The following is a 15852-nucleotide window of genomic DNA, read 5'->3' as shown; positions in this document are numbered from 1 at the left end:
TTTCTTTTATTCACAGGTTTTCCAGCATTTAGCAGGTCCTATTGGGAAAGTCATTGCCCCTCCCAGTGTCTTAGTTTATCCATATTAGGAGGAGATTGGTTTACTTTTCAAAACACTGTATTCTTATAAGAATTATAAGATATTTTCCAGTTTCGTCCTGTCTTCTTAAGGGAAGTTTCTAAGGAAGAAAGTCCGAGTGCAAAATCATGGCAGTTATAGGAATATAATATAAGAAAAAGAAATTCTTCAATTACAAGAATAAAGAGCAAAGTAGTGATATTGACAGTATTTCTAAAAACTGCTGCACTTTTTTTAGTTTCCTGTACTTCTGTTTCTTCAGTGCATGAAAAGGACCATATTCTTTAAATCTTTCTTTCCTCAATCACACAGCAATTGACTGCAATGAAACTAGACTTTACTGAATGCTGTTATTCCATGTGAGTTTATATGGCAAATCTCACTCTTGCTTACTCAGTCATTCTAGCCCACGTTGAAAAACATCCATTTTACCGTCAGTACTTGACTCTAAACAGCACAGACTTGGAAAAAAGGAAAGTAGGTTATCTGAAATCCCCTTTTCTTCTTTTTTTTTTACAAAACCAGTGTTTTAACTGAATATCCCTTTAGACATGTATTAGCTGTAGCAAACTGATAATGGGTAACTTAAGCTGGAAATATTGTTGGAACATTTAGATAGCATTATTTAAAGTACATTAAAGTATGTATGACCTAAGCCTACTCTAACCAATTGCTCACATCTGTCTTTATATTCTTGCTTTTCATCATACGTGACAAGATTTATAGACCCTGTCTGCTGCCATTAGGCTCTGGAGCATTGTTTTACCAGCTATAACACAAACAGCATGTTGCTGATTTTTATCTTTTCTTTTTTTCCTTTACAGTCTATTATTTTGTAGGACAACATCCTGCAAAGAAAAGTAAACTGGTATCACTGGGGCCCCACCCAGCCTCCACCACCTCAAATTCAGTGAAAACTCAATGCACTTAATTGTGATTTATATCTGCTAACTTCCATCTATTATATTTTTTCCCAAAGAGAAATGCCTTTTTAAAACACAGTTGCCTTAGATAATACGCAGTGAAGAAGTTGGTTTTGCTTTACTAACTGGGAGACTTAAATTACTTTACCACATGTTTAGCTTGTTTACTTACTTCTTTTAGCAAATATGGCCAAAAGTTTTTGGATATTCATGACACCTTTCGTGGTTGTTTTCTGTATTTGCTACCTTTGCAGTGACAGTGTTTCCTACTCCTTCAAAGTCCAAACCCAGTAACTTTTAAAGAAATAATGCACACACGCATGTGTGCACACATTCACATCTGTGAAATATAAGTTGGTAATGTCTGTTTCTATGCCTGTGCTGTCATCATACCCACAATATGGATGGTATCTAGGAGGGGGAAGGAGGAAAAAGCACCGGTGTGCACCAGCTATTTAGCCAGCGTTACCAAATGATGATTGGGCACATCAAGGAGATTTTGAAAGTGAACTGCAGGTGAACTTCGAGTCCTGAGCACGCTGCTTGTCTTTTTCTTGAGTCAGTGAGAAGGTGTGGTGGGAGATTCAAGCTGTTTAAAACTTAGAGAAGAAAACCCTGTTATGAGGTATGAGTGCTGTATCAACAGGAAAGCCAATTCAGTGAGTGGAGATGACTCAGCTCTTTGACTTTGGCCAAGTTACACCCCCGTATCAAAATGAAGTCAGTTCTGAATGTGAAGGTAATAGAGCAACAAAAAGCTACGTTTCTTTTCCCGGAGTTGTGAAAAGAAAGCCCAAGATATATTTGCTGTGACAACAAACAGATTTTTGTTTCTGGTGGGTGATAATTGTGTGGAGATTTGTGTTTTTTTCTAAAGAAATATTTTCCTACATCCTCGCAAGAAATGCAAACAATGTGTTTGGGAATTTGGCACAAAATAGACCTTTTTCTCCCTGTTTCTTCAAATTCCACCATCTAGGGTCCAGCTGTCACTCCTGAATGTTACTCTTCGCCTAGCTGAAATCTACTTTAGTTAAAAAGAGAAGAAGTCATTAAAATACTTTCAGGGATGGGGCTGCTAGAACAAGTTTGGTTCCAAGTATGTATACAAATGCTTCCAAAAGCCAGAGTATTTTCCCTTGGAGTTTCATCTACCAGGGTGGGAAAAAAGAGCATAATGGGTTGTTGTGTCTGTGATAAAGTACAACCACTCTGCTGTGTACAGAGCATTAGCACACGGCACAAATAGCGTCCTCCAGTCAATGTATGTAATATTTTTTGGACTGTAATAGGGCTCTTCTTTTGTCTCCAGAATCACCTCTCTCACAATTATATTCTATGAGTTTGTTTATTGTGGTTAGGTATCTTGATGCATGCTAAGCAGCTCCTATGTGTAGGTGTGGGTGAAATCGTTCTGTTTCCAAATTAAAATCAGATGACAGATCCAGTTAATTAAATTTATAGTCTGAAAGTCACCAGTGCCCAACACTTTTTTTTTCTTTAAAATCCCTTTGTTTTCAGCCGTACTTTTTTCCTGCTTTCACTTTCAAACCAATTGTTCTCCCAGGTGAGAGGTATTTTTTCCAATGATTCCCAGTTGTTAACTGTGCTTTTCATATCTTTCAAATCTTCCCAGACTCTCTCTGTATTCTCCCTTAATGCTGAAACCTTTTGGTTAACTTCCTAACGAGCTTCCTTTGATGTTCCAGATGCACTTGAGAAAGTATCAGCCTGACAGTTTCTTTAGATCTGATCCAAAACATTTCTAACCACTGAAAAGATTTCTAAAGATTGTGTTCTTCCCAATTTCTTTACAGCTTCATGAAAATTTGAATTTTGCATAAATTCTGCATGTCTTCTGCCTGAATGTTCATGAATGTTGCCCACCTGTATTTGAGGCCATGTTGGTTTCTGCTTTGGTTAGTATTACGGAATTTGACATTGAGAAGTTTTCTCATAGTTTCTTGAGCAAGTTGCTTGTTGTTCAAAGGATGAGGACCTTGCTCTTCTCCCTAAAGATAACTAGATTTTTGCAGGTATATTCTTCTATGGTCTAAAATGGCAGACCAACAGTTATAAACCTCGGAGATGGGGATTTATGTGCAGTTGAAAATGACAAATTCGGTGCATTCTTTTCTGGCACGGGTGTCAGCACACCTACTGCTGTTCACATGGTTATTGAACCGGTACTGACAGCCTCTCAGTTCAAAAGCTACTGAAATGTTGACCTCAAGTGGAACAGCCAACATCTAAGATAAAAAAAGGCTTTTATCTGCATATCAGTTATGTCAACAGAGAAGGATCTTCCTTTTGCAAAATAGTACTGATTAACTGGATATAGAAAAAGGTAAATGGATTAGGGTTAAAGATGCAGGAGATAAGCGATATTAGTATATATTCCAAATAACTGTTTTACTGATTGGAAATGTGAGGGCTAAGCAGGAATAGACACAGGTTAAATTAGACCACTTTCAAAAATCCCGTGCTTGAATTTTGCTTATGTAGACTTCAAAATCTTCACTTTGGGGACCCATCATACTGCTTAAGTACAAAGTGCACTGCTAGTGCTACGTACATTACTACAGTTCTTCCTTTATGTTTACTGGCCATTCACAGTTAGTTGAAAACTAGTATGTTTAGATGAGATGTAACCTAACTCAGTGTAATGAGCAGGAAAGCTAGATGTAACTCCTAACTCAGCCATTATTTTTTCCACTGTGATGTGGTTATTTCACCAATTTGTATTTCTGATAAGTCAAGACTGAATGGCTCACCCATGGAAGGCTGAGTAGTCATCTGTGGACAGTACTCGTGACCAAGTAGAAGTACAAAAGGTGAAAGTATGTGGTTAAATAGATTGGAAATAAGATTAAATTTTGAGTTTAAAAAAAATTATATATGCAACCACTTTGACATGTAATGGGTAGTTTGCATATCATGTCCACTGAGACAGGGTAAGCATTTTTCTAGCAAGCAACAGAATGAGAACTTGTACAGGAAGGAAAGTCAATGTAAAGCCACAGATGAAAATCAGCTTCGGTTCACTTGGTAAGTACCCTGTAAGCTACTCTGAGCTGAAGAAATGATTTTTTTTTTTCAGAAAAAGAATCAGAAAACTGACTTTGCTTGCAGATGAAGTATATCCTAAAAATTTCCGTGCTGTTAATTGAGTATTCTTCCTTAAACTTTTTTTGCATTTAGTATCCATTTATTTCCTATAGTCTTCTTCAGTCTTGTTTATTTAAGCTATAAACTCTTCAGGAATGGAATTACTATGCAATATACTTTTACAGAATTTTGCACAACTAAATTTTAAACCTGCTTATGGTAGAATTTTTTTTACAATGAGGGTAGTAAAACACTGGAACAGGTTGCCCAGAGAGATTATAGATGCCCCATCCCAGGAAACATTCAAGGTCAGGTTGGATGGGGCTCTGAGCAACCTGATCTAGTGAAAGATGTCCCCGCTCATTGCAGGGGGGTTAGACTAGATGATCTTTAAAGGTCCCTTCCAACCCAAACCATTCTATGATTCTATGATTCTATGGTATTATTTTTGATATTATTAAAGTACAAGTAATTAATCCTAAAGAATAATACCTGCAATAATGCCATAGTTTAATGCTAACATTTTTTTATGAGTAAACAACATTCTAAGTCCTTTTTTTCCAAGACTGAAAAAATAAAGTTCATTATTGCTGCATTTCATACTTCGCATCATTCCTAAGAAGCTACGACTTTTTGTTATCCTTATATTTCATTAGTTCTAGATGTAGAAGCAAAGGAAGTAGAGGAATTCCACCCTTTCACTACCTTGAACTAGTTGCTTATTACCATGAGTCCTTTGTATATTTTAAATGGGAAACAGTTGCAGTGTCTTAAAGTGGATCATGGAAAGGACTATATGCTTTTACCTGCCTTAGAAAATCTACAAACGAATGCACAAATAGATTACTGTAAGCAACAAAATAGCCAGGTGGGAGTTTAATGGGCCATTAAAATAAACCTTTAGGCCCAGCTACAAGAAACAGATGCAAGCTTCGGTGATTCACAAATGATAAGCACAATACCATTTAGCAACCACATCAAATATACATAAGGTTGTTCCTCTGGCAAAAGCTCCCAACAGACTATTCCAGTTCCCTACAGGAGACAGCAATGATACCAAAGCAATTGGAAGGATAGAAAAAGGGCTTTGCTCCACTTATTGACATGTTATATGTTTGTGATTAAAAAGAGTTTTTCAATTCCTATCCAATATGGAGTTGAGTGTCCAACAAATGGAGACACCTAAAAAGGTAGCAGAAAGGCTCCTCAACTCATGTTCTCTATTCTTGTCTCAGGAAAAATTATATTTTACAATGAATCTAGCCAGATGAAGTTTACAAATACAAGAAAAAAGGAAAAGCAAGATCTAATACTGAAACACTACTTCTGGAGAAATAGAAAAGGAAGTCCTTTCGGAGCAATCTGCTTGTCTCAGTGTTTCTATATATATTTTACATTTTCCTCCACACAATTCTGCCATGGCTCAGTATCTCGGCTATGCCTGTTGTTCTCACCCTTGGATACAGGATACTGAATTTGATATTGTCTTTGCTGATTAGAATCATCAGCTGGAACACAGAATCACAAAATCATAGAATAGTTTGGATTGGAAGGGACCTTCAAAGATCATCTACCCCCCTGCCATGGGCAGGAACACCTTTCACTAGATCAGGTTGATCAAAGCCATGTCCAAGACTGCATCTTGGTTGCAGTCTCCTGGGAGATGTGGTATGTATGTATTCTCACATAAACTGTGTTTACACTGTAGGAGAAAACCTTGTTCCAAACTAGAAGTGACTAAGCTGATCTAATCAAATTATGTTAAAAATGCAGTGAAGAAAAGACATCTCAGGTTTTTATTCTAATTATCTCTAAACCTGAGTTTAACTAGCTAACTCAAAATAAAGCCCAAGTGTCTCATCTTCACTGCTATTTTAACCAAGTTTATCTAGATGAAGATCACATAGCTTTTCCCTTTTTTTAATCACTCTACTAAAATACCCCCAGCCTACACTGTAAGTGTGCCAGCTTTTAAATATTTATAAAAATAATACCAGCTGAATTGCTTTGTATTATGACAGGCGTAATAGCTTGTACTCATTACCATAAATGTATGCATAAAACTCCTTAGGTTAAAAAAAGTTCCCCTTGATGATAAATAGATTTTGAAAACCTATTCAAAAGCCAGGTTGATCAATTTCAAATACTGAAATTTTAGAAGGGCATTTCATCTACTGTGTGTAATTGAAATACTATATAAGGTGAAGAGAAACATTAAATGTAAAGGGATCTGTGAAGAGTTTCACTGAAATCTTAAGGACACAATAATATGAGGCACATACAAGGATGCTACTGAACCAAAACAAATGCTGTTCAGATATTGTGGATGAATAGTGTCTCATGCTGTTCACATTTCCTTTCTTTTAATTGTTTTGTTAGTTTAACCGTGTGAATGATTAAAGATGGGGGAAAAAATAATATTGCGAATCTGCAAGTTCCATAAATCACAATATATTTCAAAGAAGAAATAATACTCACTTCTGTGCAAAAGGCAAAGGCTACAAAATCAGATCATTACAGATGATAAATTTTGAAAGCTATGCTATAGAATAATTTCCAGGCAGAATATTTCAAAGTTTGTGAAGAAGGTCAGCTTGATAGTGCAGAGTTTTCTTTTTTCTCTACTCATGCACACAAATTTTCACACTCTAGGTCAGGTCCCATGAGTGATCTAGGCAACCAAATTAAGAACCTAAACGCAAATTACAGTCCTCAAATCTCCCATTCAACTGCTGCATAAAACTGGAGTGCTAAAGTGTTTCCATACCTCTTTTCTTTTGGCATATTTTCTAGGTACCTGGAGTTTTCACCTGTTTTCTCGGAACTACCCCAGTTTTGACAGAGTTGAGGGTTTTTCTCTGTCACCCAAGTCATGGGTATGCCCAGCTAGCAGCTCTAAAGTAATTGTTCCTTTAATTGTTCTGTAATACCATGAGAAGCTTGTAATACATCTAACCCCTGCAGGATCAGGTGTATTAGGAAATGCAGTTATACTTTTGTATTTTGCAATCATTAGATACATTTCTTAGGGCAGATCTTGCATTGTTGAATCTGCTTTTTCTTTGACAGACTGAATAATTTTTCTTTTCTTTTTGAACACGATGTAGAAAAAGGAGGAGACAGTTCCTGCACATAAAATAGCCTGCCAGAGTGGTTTGCAGCCCCCTCCTCACATATATCACAGAATTGCAGCATCACAGAAGGGTTGAGGTTGGAAGGGAACTCTGGAGGTCATCTAGTCCAACCCCTCTGCTCAAGCAGGGCCACCTAGAACTGGTTACCCAGGACCATGTCCTTGTGGTTTTTGAATATCTCTAAGGATGACAACTCCACATCTTTGGGCAACCTGTGACAGTGCTCAGTCACCCTCACAGTAAAAAATTGTTTCCTGATGTTCAGAGGGAATATCCTGTGTTTCAGTTTATGTCCATTGCCTCTGGTCCTGTTACTGGGCACCACTGAAAAGAGCCTGACTCTGTCTTCTTTGCACCCTTCCCCCAGGTATTTATAGACTTTGATGAGATCCCCCTGAGCCTTCTCTTCTCCGGGCTGAACAGTCCCAGCTCTCTCAGGCTTTCCTCACTGGAGAGATCTCCAGTCCCTTATTCATCTTTGTGGCCCTTCACTGGACTGTCTTCCGCACATCCATGTCTCTCTTGTGCTGGGGAGCCCAGAACTGGACACAGGACTCCAGGTGTGCCTCACCAGTGCTGAGCAGAGGGAAAGGATCACCTCCCTCGACCTGCTGGCAGAACTTCTCCCAGTGCATCCCAGGATACCATTAGCCTTCTTTGCTGCAAGGCCACATCACTGGCTTATGCTCAACCTGGTGTCCACCAGAACCCCCAGGTCCATTTCTGCCAAGCTGCTTTCCAGCTGGGTGACCCCCAGTACATACTGGTGTGTGAGATGGTGCATGCGATCAGGGATGGTACTTGAGTTTCCTACATCCTCAGAAAGTGCTCTCATCATTTTTTGGATTATCGCTGCTACCTCTTCCCACGAGGTCCTTAGAGAAAGTCCCCTGGGGCTCTTGGGGGGAAAAAAAATTAGCTACAGGTGGCAATTTTGAATGCTTAGTCAACAGGGCATTTATATTCAGTATTTGCTTGGTGGGTAAATCTGACACACTGGACACACTGACCTCCAGAAGCACCTTGCTGACTGCAGGGGCTGTTGCAAATCTCACTGAAGAGGTCTGTCAGTCACACATATATCTTGAATGTAAAGGCCCAAAAGTTACGAGCCAGGCATCAAACCGTGTAGAGCTGATGGAAAATATCCAGTCGATTTCCTTAACCTCTGGATTCAGCCCTGTAGGATATGTTTCCATTGAAATCAGGGGAATTTTTCTTAGGCGGTGCGATGAGCAGAGCTGGCCACCATGAGGCAGAATTCATCACTGGGCTCCGCAGAGCAGCTCTTGGGGCTAAAGAGAGTGGAAGGTCCCCCCCAGCTTTTGGTGAGTTCGGTGCGGGGCCAAAAGAGTATGTCGGTGCTGGGCAAAACTAAACACAGGTTTCGCAAAAATAAACACAGGTTTCATTACTGCGATGGTAGTTGAATATTCCTACAGATTTTTTATTTTAATGTTAGCATTACCTTGCGTTCCCTAAAATCCTTTGGAAAATCTTTAGGAAATCCTTTAGGAAAATGTATTTGCCCTTTAGCATCACCTGATACCTTTGCAGTAATCTTGCAGTGACCTTTCTCCCACTTAACTGGAATATTTAAACTGCCCAGACTACCACATTGTCTTGCTAAGCAGGATTAGGGGAAGAAAAATAGCACTTAACCTTGTTTAAAGAAGTGAGATATATTTCAGACTAGAGGATAAGACCCAATCTATAATAGATGTAGTCAGGCTTGTACGTACTCAGTCTACAGTTAAAAACAACGATAAGCTCTCCTTAGAGTAATGCATCTCTGTGCTTCAAAGTGCTATCAGCGCTGAGGAGGGGAAGCATTCTCAGGGATTAACTGTTAAGGTGCTACAAAAATAGCTGTACCAAATATACAATTAATTTTTTAGGCACGCAGACCTATATTTAAACTACTTTATTTTTTATGATTTTTGCAAACAAAACTTGTAAGAAAAAAAATGCCTACTTTTAAATAAAATCTAAGCATCATTTTTATTTTGTTTCAAAAAAATGAGATGATCCTTATGAGTCCCTTCCAACTAGAGATATTCTACATCATATGAGATTTTTTATTTAACCTGTAAGTCTTTAAAGAAACAACGTAATTTTCAACTGTAATCTTGACTGATAAGAAAACAGGTTGTTGAGCAAGTAAATGAAAACACAAAAAGCAAAGGAAGACTGTGGGTGAAAGGTATGAGTTGTAGTGTTAGTAACATTACCACCTGACTACATAACTCTCAACTTGTCTCACATGAGGAAAATGTAAAATGTTTACCTTTTCTGTCTTTAAAAAAAAAAAAAAGAAAAAAATCCTGCTTCTCTACATTTACAAACATACACACTGGCATGCACACACACACACACACATATACACACATACACAGGAACCCCTGTAATATTTGGGGTTTTTCTTAAGGCTCCTACTTTTGCATCAGTTCAGAAAATTTTGTGTTTCCCCTAATCATTAATAAGAACAATAACACTTATCTCTTAACATTCTTTTTGAGTAGAGGATCTTTCCTTCACACCTTCACACACACAAACATATGTACAGCATGTAAGCAGGAAGAAAGAATGAGACAAGAAAACAACTAAGTTGCTTTACTAAGCTGAATTTCCAGTTCATCTATTTATAGTAACTGTGGGGCATAAGCTAAATAGCATTATGCAGGTTTATGCAAATTGCTTAGGATGAAAGGGGAGCACAGGTGATGAGAAAACAAATATAGCATTGAAGGCCACCGGAAATCTGTCTTAATGTTGAGCAATGGTCTGACTAAAGGAATAGTAAACACAGCACAACATAAACTTGTCTTTTTACTTTTAACACCCAGCAGTTGTTACCTTAAAGAGGAGGGTAGCTCCATCTTGAGGGTTTAAACTCAAAATAGATCCAGTAACATATGTGCTGTTAATTTGACCTAATTAGTTGTTGCTAGTTGCAGGACTTACATGAAGAATCTCATTACATAGATTAGATATAAAATAGAGGGAATCTTAGCTCGTGGTGGAGATCAAGCGGAAGAGCAGTTTAATATCTGATACATGCTGTTTCTGGGTACTCTGGTCTTTACAAGGGGGTGTTAGAGGAGGTGAATCTCTAGTAAGTGTCTCTGTGACTTAGCCTTCTGTAACAAGCTTATCTTTCTATTTGAAAAGCATCATTACAATTTTTATTTAAAATTCCACCGGTTTGGGGCATTGTTTCCTTGAGTTTATAAAAAAAGCAAAGGACTTTATCTGTATTCACTTCAGCGACGAAGTGCAAGTACTAATTGGCAGGAAACAGACTGGTTGTCTGTAGTATGCTATGTCTCGAAACTATAGTTAGCTTCATAGTTATCATCAGAAAACACTAAAATTAATATAAAAGAGCAATTTTTTCCTCCAGTGGGAACTGACTACAAGTATATTACTTTTTGTTGTTGTCGTTAAATTCATATTGTCAATGTACTTTGCACTCTTTGAAAGGAGGTTCTGCAAATGAAAATTTGCAGGCTTTTAGAACACTTACTCAAGAAAAACTCCCAAATGAAATCAATGTGGAGTTCTGTCCAAATCAGAAGTCCAGAAGGGAGCCTCAGGTCTGGCACTTGAAGAAGCTATTTACAGAACTGCTAATGAGTGCACTGTGATGGAAAGTCATAGCAGAGCACGTCCTGAATATTACCAAAAGTGAAAACTTGACAAAACATATATGGGCTAAAAAGCAACTGATAACCTTCATTTAAAGCAAAAGAAAAAAAGCTGTTTATTAAACTTTCAGTTCGTAAATAATAATACCATGTTTTAGCATAACTGACCCAAGAATATGTGTGCAGTATAACTTAGAGATGAGCAAAATAGGAGGACACCAGATCTGGTGAATGTGAATTACTATCTAATGTATATTTTTTAAAAATGGATGTATCAGAAATATGGCTAGCAGCAAACTGTGGAATTCAGCTATAATTTCTGTCTTTATTTTTGCTTACATCTTGGCTTTTCCTTTTCAAGGGATTCCACTAACAAAAATGCTTGTCCTTACACACACTCTGAAATACATCTAAACTACATTTCATTAGGCAAACAAGAACGCTATAGGCTCGGAACAGAACAATTCTCTTACCTTAGAAAATGGCAATATGAATATAAAAAGGAACAGAAACCTTCCTTGGGAAATAAACACTACTATAATATCAGGGCTAATATATCTACGGTGAATATGAAAACTTCCCTTGTTTTCATGGAACAGGATCAGAGCCGTATAATGTTATCCAACACTGCCAGCACCCTGATGATAGGCATTTGCAGAACTCCTAAAACAAGAATTGAATGCTTGACATGGAAGCAAGGAGAATTAAAAATATTTTTTTCCAAGTGGTCTCAATTTTACTGAGTATGTTTTTACAGCTAAGGAATTTTTAAGAATGCCTTGGTCATTCTTAAATCATCACCTGCATGACAGAAATTGCTACCAAATCTCCTAACTGGTTTGGGAAATCTTCATTGTTCTGTTGCATGGACAAGTACTGAGATATTGGGGGAGAAGGGTTGGGTTTGTTTTCTTTTCTTTGTTTTTCTGAAAGGATTTGCAAAAGGAAACTTGTGGAAACTCAAAAATATTTGTATTTTGCCTGAGAACTGATCCAGCTTTATATAATTCTGTTTTTTGTGAGATATCGACTGTGGAGCTGGCTCAGAAAAAGTCTGTTAACCAAGCTGACCAGGAGAGATAAAATAATAGCTTCACTGAAGCAAACAACCAAACACAACTACTCGGGCTATATCCTGGCCTTGGATGGGAATGTGATTCTGAAGATACCAATGTATTGAAAGGTCTGCCTTACTGAAAGGAAAGAATGGAAAAGGTTGTCAGCTGCTGCAGGCTAACATGTGATATTTCTAGTCTCCAGACTGCAGTGTAAAGATCCCAAGGCAGCCCTGAACAAGCTGTCTCCAGACCTGGTTACTGCACAACCATGTAAACATAGTATGAAGCCTGAGCTGGTAAGCACTGACACAAGTGCAAGGCTGTGTAATGTGCAGCTACATGGATTTCAGTAAGTGGCCTGGTACCTCTGCATGGAGCTGCATTGCAGCACGAGGGTGTACCAGCACATTCATGGCCAACTGAGAGCAGCTGCATCATACCCTCTTGCGCACTATTCTCCACTGAAAAAGAGCAGGCTCTAACTTACACATCTAAAATGAAATAACGAATGTAGACGGTGTGAGTGCTGTCTAGGTTTTGCAGGTGGTTTCTGATTTCTTGTTTTGCTGTTTTTAATCAATATATATCACTGTTGTATACCCCTTGGCAAAGTATGCAGCAAACTGTTCTGAAGAAGCTTTGAAACCTTTCCTGTGTCATTTCCATGCTGTTACCGTCCACGGGCTCATGAAGTAAAAATCCTGACATTTCCCTGAGGTAACAGGGAGGATGCAGTACGGAGTGGTGAGACAGAAGCATGGCCAGATGGGGTGTGGTATTTGGGGAAGCTCCTGAGAACTGTGGCTTACTAGAGATCATAAAAGAAACAGTCAATTAATTCCTCATAAAAATACACCAACCCCCTTTCCTGAAATTTTACCTATATAATAGTCTTTAGATTGCTCTAATTTTAGATGAAGAATAGATAAATCAGAGTTGATGCAGTACTGGTGGAGGAAATGAATGGCTTGTCAAAAGCTGGAAGGATCCAGATGACCTGTTATAAATCCATGCTGGCTGAAAAGCACGTTGCTTGCTCACTGGAGAGATTCATTAGTATTAATACAGAAGTTCAGTAGGTCACAGAAGTCTCATGCTCTCCTGGAAGGCTTAGAATAGAAGAGAGAGGTAAAGGATTCAAATGCTCTTAATGTCTGTACTCTCTGCTCAGCAGAGGACTGGTGAAAACCCATCCTCATTCTCTGCTGGCAAATTAGCCACTTTAACCGTATTATTTTTCAGTCAAATCTCCTAATTGCTTCAGCAGCAGTCTTTTCTGACAAGTGACTTGAGGTCAAGTCCTTAATGTAATTTCCTTCTCATTTGATTTTTTTTTTCTCCAATAGATTACACAATTAAATAGACTTCTAAACAGATAGAATTGTGATTAAAATAGTCTGAGTGCAAAAACACTGTATGGTCCAAAGGAAACTGAGTGAGCAAAAGTGCTGTTGTTAGACCTGAGCAGAAGCTAAGGCACAGGTTTGTCATTGAGTGATTAGTGTTATAACCTAGATTTACCCTTGAAGGACTCAACTCTGTTCTGGGTGCTTTAGGGAATTGCTCGTCTCTTAAAACTGGTTCTTGTATGAAGAAGCACAAAGGAAAACTTTAAACCAAGAAGTTGTTTTGGAGAACAGTGTTGAGATTAAACGCTAATATTTCCTAACAACCAAACTTGTAGGTGTTGTAAGGCTTTCACTTACTGTCGCTGGGCAAAGTTTATTTCAGCTCTGTAGTAGAAACTCTCTAGTTAGGTGAATTCAAACTTGCAGCTAAAGTTGTTTAACTGTGGAAGTGGTATATATCAGAACTATCTGTTTCATTTGTTCTCCATCAGAATGCATGCAACATAAATCAAACTTTAAAAACACAATTAATTTTAAGGAACAGTTATTATGATGCTCATGAGATCCATTCAAACAGTGTTTCAGTAGCCTTACAGAAATCTAGTCTATATTTCTTGAAATAAGAATGTGAATAGAGTCCCCATACTGATTCCAAATGAAATCTGTGCATGATTTGGAAAAATATACTTTCACTTTTTTCAAACCTTGGCTTTCCCCAAAATCTAGAAAAAAAAGGTGAATATATTGCAGAGATCCATGAGACGAGGAAAACAACACTCTGTTGAATTTTTATGTTTAAGCCTGGCCATTCCTACCATTTTCTGTAGGATCTCTTCTGTCCTGCCCACATCACTGCTTTTCTCTCTCTAGACACTTTTCAGTGGTGGCATTAACAAGCTGTGCCTGCTAGAATGAGTCTGCAGAAATTTCTCAATAGCTTTATGCAGAGTCCTTACTCTTACTGTCAGAGGGGGGGAGAAGAAAAGAAGAAAAAAGATTTCTACCCCTGTCTCAGATGATAGAGCATGGCATTCTGTTACAAATAGGCAATACTATATATGGATAAAAGATTAAGAACTTTGCAGTGCTTACTCAGTTAAAAATTAACACAAGACAAAAATTCTATTGATGCCAAACTTTGATTATGCTTAATTCTAAAATTGTCATGAATCTGAAAAGCTCTAGTTCTATGAAAAGTGTTGCTTTCAAAGACGATCTCCAGCCAATGCAGCAGGCAGTGAGTGCTTTAAGCTGTTGGAGGTGAGGAGATACAAAAAGCAAGTACCAAGTTCAGTAAAGTAAAAAAAGATGGACAGTGAAAAATAAATAATTATTAAATGGATAATCCATATGCACAAAGTAAATAAAAATAGATGTTCTGAAACTCTTGAATAGCCCTTTAATTCAAGACTACTCCTAAGGTCCAGTAAAAGATAGAGAGACTTCTGCTTAGTGTAACCTAGATCCATATACTGCTCAACTCTCCATGAAGAAATATTTTCCATTTCCAGTGACTCAAACAACCAAGTCAGCTTGCCTCTTAGGAAAAGGCTGAAAAAACAGATAGGTTTTGCAATGCAAAAGGTGATAAAGCTGGGCTCTAATCGCCCCTTCCTGTCAATACTGCATTTATTCCCATAGTCTCTGGTTGCAAATGCAAGGGCATTCAACAGGAAGAGCTGGCTTGGATCTGGCCAACATCCAGAACTTTGAGGGCATTATACATCAAAACCAACCATGTACCTTCCTTAGAAATGAGACAGAAGTGCACTACAAACCACAAAGTGTTGTTCATAGTTCACAAAGCCCCAACCAGGCTGCAGCAGGTAAGTTTGGTCAGAAAATACAGCACTGTGCCAAGTGCATTCTAGCAGTTTTATAGCTGGTTATTTGTTTTAATAAGATGCCTGTTTTAGACAAAGGTTCTGAGGTTCCTTCTCTATATTTGTGACATCAGGTGGTAAAAACTTGGCTCTTCACTATGCAGGGTAAGGTAAGGTATTTGCCCTGTGATGTGAAACAGTGTATAAAGGATGGAAGAGTTTCGTTAATCACTGTGTGGCATTTTCATATTCCTACAGTGTCTAAGGAAGATGAAGCTTCAACAGTTCACTGCTTCCCCTTGACCTAATAAGAATGGAGATGTGTATGTCTCATACATATGGGCCTTCTCTGCTGTATGTATGTACTAACTAACCCAACCTGAGGTTGTAAGAAGCACAAAAATAATCTAAACTACAGGGTGCCTTGTAGGGAGTTACTCACCTTCCATTTTCCCAGCAGCAAGCTGAGAGCCAGAAGAAAGAAATGATAACTGCTAGCATGACAACTCTTTCAGTGGATTGTTCCTAGGGCTGGGCAGCTAGGTGCCACCTCTTATGCAGTGTGAGATGTGAAATATTAATTTATCCCTCAGGACATATGAGCTCAGAAGAAAGCTGAGGACAGGTAAAAATATAACAGTGTGTATTTGTCTAATATATGTGTGACTGAATTTATGCACCAAAGTTAACAAGGACATGAATTTTATTAGCTTTCCAAACACACTAGAGATA

The sequence above is a fragment of the Calonectris borealis genome, chromosome 2, assembly GCF_964195595.1.
Source record: "Calonectris borealis chromosome 2, bCalBor7.hap1.2, whole genome shotgun sequence".
In the NCBI taxonomy this organism is placed as follows: Eukaryota; Metazoa; Chordata; class Aves; order Procellariiformes; family Procellariidae; genus Calonectris; species Calonectris borealis.
The sequence above is the reverse complement of the archived record's forward strand: the minus strand, read 5'-3'. Positions refer to the sequence as shown.